Raw genomic sequence first — 6,004 nt, 5'->3', positions numbered from 1 at the left:
TAGTGTTGCTACAATTACAGTTTTTCAATTAAGGAATCAAAACAAAAGATTGTCTGTCTCAACAGAAGTCCGTGCTGAACTGGAGATCTCGGGGGGCTGTGCCAGCCCAGTAGCTATTGCCTCACGCAGTTGCAAGGTTGCTCTGATCAGCAGGATCTTGCTGCTATTGGGGACAGGGTTGATACAGCTCACTCAGCAGAACTTTGGAAAAAATATTAAATAAGTATGCAAATTGCATAATCAGACTTAAATGTTTGCTTTGAAAGCTACTTGTGTTGTTGCTTCTACTGAGCCTGTACATCACAGTGATATGTAACTAAAAGATCCCTCTCCGCTGCCCATCAGTCCTGCAGTTTGTTTATTGGAACGAGGGATTCAAATGACACCGGATTTTTATTCTGAGACAGGATCATTTCCAATAAAGCATCTGTTGTTTCATCAGTGTGCACAACGAGCAGTGCTGCTGATGTTGAAACAGAGCTGGTTCGTACCTGCAGGACTTCAGCTTCCCTTACAGTGTACGACGCGTGAGGAAGGAAAAGAGGGTCTAATAGTTGAATATGTTGCATGCTAAATGCTATTGTGCATTAACATGTGTAACGTGTGCCCCAGTTCCTCTGTGTTGCTGAATGTATTTTGCCATGAATGGATGAATACTTGCGAAGCACTTGGGTATGATGAGAAGAGCTCTGGAGGTAATTGCAATTCTATAGGAAGTGGAGAGTTTGCACGATATGCATTAAAGAAGTCTGCAGCCACATGTGACTGTCTCCTAACGTGCCCACAACAAGCTGCTGAATCACACCTGCTTCCTTTAATACAGCTGTTTTCTCATTTCACAGGCTTTACTATGTAAATCTTTTTGAAGTAACACATGCATATACATTCATATACATATGCTTATGTGTAATTACAGGAACCTCAATGTTGAACTTGGAAAGTAATGACAGTACTGTAAAATGTGCATGTAGGGGGAGAAGGGAATGCAGCCGCAGTCAAGTTAAGCAGGAGCAGCGGCCAATACAAAATCGATCTTGCCTCTAGTGAGAGGCACAGTCTTTTAATTCAATGTACTTCCAGGATCTCGGGAGAGGCTGATCAACTCCTCCGCTCGAGACAGCAAAATGTTACCCCCATGACTAGCTAGGACACCCTGCTGCAACAGAGCTCCGCAAAGCAGCTCCCGGCTGCCAAGTACCAGTGCAGGGCCCTGGTGCCATGGGGAGGGAGAGCATCCTTTCCCCAGCAGCAGCCTTTCTGCACCGCTGCTGCGTTCAGCGTGTCCACAGAACTGTGAGCTGCAGCAGCTGCTGCTTTAAAGGGATCATCCGGCAAATCCTGCAGCTGTGAGAGGCAGCAGCTGGATTGAAAAAAAAGCAATGTAATGCCCATGCAAAAAAAAAAAATGCTTATTACAAATAAAAGTAGCGATGTAGTGTCATGCAGTCATAAGAGAAGTGTCTCCAGAAGGCAGAGACCTGACTTTTAGAAGTAATCAATTTTGTGGAGAAAAATACAACAGAGGCGCTGTGCTAACAATATATCAGCTAGGCATGAAAGCAAAATGATTTGCAGGAAAAGGGGGGAAAAGGAAGACAAGACAGGAAGGGTGAAGTTGTGGGAAGTGTAAAATGGAAGAATGAGTCATGTAAATGTGATTTAGGGTGGAGTGGGTAGATGGCAGAAATCTTGTAGGAAGGCTTGGATCTTCTTAGCTTTGAAAGGCATTCAAGATTTTGCTGGGTTTCAGTATTCTCATAGATTTTCTTGTAATTGGGGGAAATTCAGTGAAAGGGGATTGTTGCTTTCTATAAAAGGGAATGTTAATAGCAGAGTGGGAATATTTTGGAACAGCTTATTGCCATTAGTGGTTGTGGCTTACTATTGGCTTTAATTAGGAAAGCGTTTTCTGGAAGAATGTGTTAGAAAGTTGTCTGCTGCTCTCCCGTGGTGCTCTAATATTGAGCAGTAAGGATCTGGGGTGCACTTGTTTCCTCCAGTTTCCACCACTCCGTCATATCTAAGAATCTGGAGGTGACCAGGAAACTGGTTTATAATGTTAAATTTCCTGGAAAGAAAAGATGGATACTTTTGAGCCTTTGCCATATTTCACTCAGCACAGAAAGGAACAAAAGCACAAATTGGAAGGAAGAAATAGCCTTAACATCATTACCAAAGTATCAATAAATAGCTTCAGAAATGTGGTTCTCATTGCAAGCAAAGAGAGAAGAGCCAAATAATAGTTGTATACATTGATTTTGCAGTGTAACTATAGGCTTCCAGGGCAGTATTGAAGAATATTAACTGAAAATCCTCGACCAAAATTCAGAAAATTATGGCATCATCAGTAGTCCTTTACAGAACTGCATATGTAAAACTGTAAATTCTAGTGGCTCTTTTTAGAATTTTCTGTAGGTAGTAAACAACCATCTTGTGTTGCGGTCTCTGTGGAAAAAGGGAAGATGATACCTGATTGATATTCTAATCTGAGAAATCTTAAATGATGAAGCTATAAAAAAAAGAAATGTGTCTAACTTCAGGTTTTTTAATGCCAAAATGACCTTTCTGGTTAATAATTTGTTTCTGAAAATTTCTGGAGTGATTGGTTTAATGAAACAGTTTCCAGAGCTTATTTGCTTTTAGGGAATGGCAAAAAATGTCATTTGATGTCGTACCAAAGTTAGAAGACAAGATTGTGATTTTGCTTTGCTAATGGTAGTGATTTGGAAGAACTGCTTTACTTTTCCATGCCTCAGTCTTTTTATATGTATAATGGGCATAGTATTATTTCTCCTTTATGAAAAAACTGAATTAAAGCCATGAGTAAGAGGGTCCTATATAGGAATTGTATTTCAGTACTGTGTATGAGTCTAATCCAAGAAGGGTTTTCTATAACTCTGCTTACTGAAATGGGAAGGAAATAGGAATGTCTGCTTTGGGCATCCTAACAGCAGAAGTCTGGGAACTTTTTGCAGGAACCTGATGTGGTTTGGCAGTGTGAAAAATGTGGTGTTGGAGCTTTCAATGCTGCATCAAAAATGCTGAGGCCATGGCCACAACACAGCCTGACATAAACATGTTTGTCTTATTTAGATGTCTTCAGAATATATGGATAAATTAATTTTGTAGCAGCAAAGTTTACTGCTTGTTCCTTGTATGCTGGATTATACATAACATCTGTCTTGACTTGGAAGAAGTCAGTAGATGTTCCATTTTGCCTGATTTGTCTAATTTACAAAGATTGTGATTTTCTGATTAACTTGAACCTGATCCAGCTCGTTATTGCTGGGTGATCAGATTGCATGTATATGATCTGTCTGCTTGTGTGTGGAAGATGCTAAGCAGCTATTAGTGATCTAAAAAGCCTAGCACAAATTTATTAAAATATCTGTAAAATTAGAATAGCGGTTTTCTCAGTACCATCTGGTTGCCAAATGTGGCATTAGGCGATAGTAGGTTTTGGTCCGTGAGAATGGTAGGAAAAAAAAATTATAAAATAGTTTAACTGTTTTGGCTATAACAGCATTGTAACTTTGGCTGCTGTTCTAGTTCCACTGAAATCACTGGAGTTTTTGACATTATTTGGGGTAAGAAGAGATCCTGGCTTGTAAGCATGACTTCATTTGTCCTAAAAATCTGTATGCTTGTCAGCCAGTGGAAAACCATTCTTCAATCATGTTTTTTTTGGGTTTTTTTTGTTTTTACTTTTTCATCTTACAAGAACAATAGGAATATATTACATTACTCACTGCAAACAGTAGAAGTCTTGTCCGAAATTAGGAATGGTTGGTATCCAACCAACATAAGTTTTAGTTAGAATGTTTTGGAATCATGTTCCTTGTTTTTATAATTTGATTCTGTATTCAGTTTTTGGCCTTGCTCTGCAGTATATATACATGCACACACACACATTCATACAAGTGGAAGTAAAATTGTTGGTTACAGAAGTCTGACCTTGCATTTAATGAACATGTGAAACTGGGATGAAAAGCCCATAGGTATTTGGGACGTGGAAGGAATACAGAACTAGGACCCTGGAACCAGCAATACAGAGAGCGTTTTCTAGAAAGAAAAAGTATGTCCCATTGTTCTCTCCAGTTTTTGGCAAAAAAAAAAAAAAAAAATCTTTGTTTCAGCATCAAATTGAGGGATAAAATAGTAGTTATTTTCACTGTGAATAATAATATGTCTCAGAATAGGGAACCAAACTTCTATGCCTTCTTGTGTTTTCCTTTTGCTTCCTCAGACCAAATGAATTGGGTTATATTATGGAGCAAAGTGCTGGAAGTTTCCATTTTAAAAATTATAGAAAGCAAAGTAAATAGAAAGAAAGCATGTGTTCCTTTTTATTGTATTTTTATAGAGGTTATAACCAGAGTTGTTTTCTTACAGCTTTAGGCTGAGCTGTTCTGAGCAGTTATTCTTATGGAGTCAGTATGGACCAGATCCAAAGCTGTTCAAGCAAATAGCGAGATTTCAAGCGATTTCAGTGTTCTTTTGATCAGGCCGTTAATCTTCTAGAAAACAGTGAGCTTAATAGGACTATTGTGTACATGGTGCTGATGGTGTATGGAGTTTGCTTGTGTGCCTAAAGGAGGAGAAGGTGGAGATTTACTAACTGGTTGTCTATAAGCATTGTTTTACTTCATTGTCATTATATTCCCTTTCCAGCTGTTTTTGTATTTAAAAAGTTCAAGTAAATCCCCTTTAAAAGGTCTGCCTTTGTGTTAAGGTACTTAAAGTTTAATGTCTTTGTGTCAAAGAGCTTTTATGAAAGAAGATTTGTCCAGGCATATCCTCTAATAAACATCTGGAAACTGCAGGGGTTGGCTAATAGTGGCTATATCACAAGAATACAGTTTAACTACCTGGCTTTACATCGGGATTAATTTTTCCCCTTGTTTTTTTTTTGGGGGGGGGAAGGGGGGTGGGATTTTTAATACTCTCCATTCACTTATCTATTTTGTAACCCAAATACTTACGTCCTGTCATGGTTAAATGGTCTTAAATAGTCTTCTGGTTCATAGATAGTACAAAATGCCTCATCCTGGATTGGTGTAGGGAAGGCTGTATGAAAGCAGATTACATCTCTGCATGGTGTTCACCGATTAGGCGTTTGAAGAGGAAAGTTGCTCATCTTTAAAGACAAATTCCTTTGGTACAAAATATATAGGAAATTGAGTATTTCTAGATTAGTCAAAAGCAAAATCTGCCACAGAGGTAGCAGGTGTCATTTGTGTATGGGCCAGAAGTTTAATGAGGATTAAGCAAAACAGAAACCTAGAGCTTTAGCATATCTGATATAAACCAGAAGTGAAAGTCTTTAAACAGTTTGGGGAAAGGGGAGATTTAAGGTTTTTACAAAATAGAAAGGGAAAGACAGTGAGTACTTTCAGTAGTACTAATGGAGATGGGGAGGAATGGCAAAAAATACTGTAAAAGAATAAGGAAATACATGTTTTCAAAGGTCCCAGAGGGAAATTTAGGTAAGGAAAGCTCTAGCAAATAAGTAATAGAATATGAAGTGGTAATCCCTCCACTACATTTATACTCCTGTGAATGAACAACCTAAAACATAATCCTTATTTTGGATGTGATCATGATGAAGGGTAACAAGCTGTAATGACAACAGTAGCTGTCAGAGTTCTCAGATGACAACAGGAGGTTTTAGCAAACAATTCTAAGTGTATGACTTAATCGGCAGTTCTTGGAGAATTATTATTGCTGACAGTCCAGGAACAGATTAATTGAGTGGACTTTCAGAAATAAAGTTATCACCTCCCAAATTTAGCTGCACTTACCTAAAGTACAGCTTGAGTCTTAAAGACAAAATGAGGCAAAGTCAGTCAGGGTGGAAGTCAGTCAAGTGAGTCAGCCCTTGGGCAGAGGCACAAACCTAAATTCAGTCAATTAACTGGTGGAAACAGCATTTCCACGTGTCACCAGTGTTTGCTGGGGCAACACTGAGAAAGATTCACCAGGAACGCCACACCACCAGTAGTGC

This window comes from Phaenicophaeus curvirostris, chromosome 4 (genome assembly GCF_032191515.1).
Source record: "Phaenicophaeus curvirostris isolate KB17595 chromosome 4, BPBGC_Pcur_1.0, whole genome shotgun sequence".
NCBI classification, from domain to species: domain Eukaryota; kingdom Metazoa; phylum Chordata; class Aves; order Cuculiformes; family Cuculidae; genus Phaenicophaeus; species Phaenicophaeus curvirostris.
The sequence above is the reverse complement of the archived record's forward strand: the minus strand, read 5'-3'. Positions refer to the sequence as shown.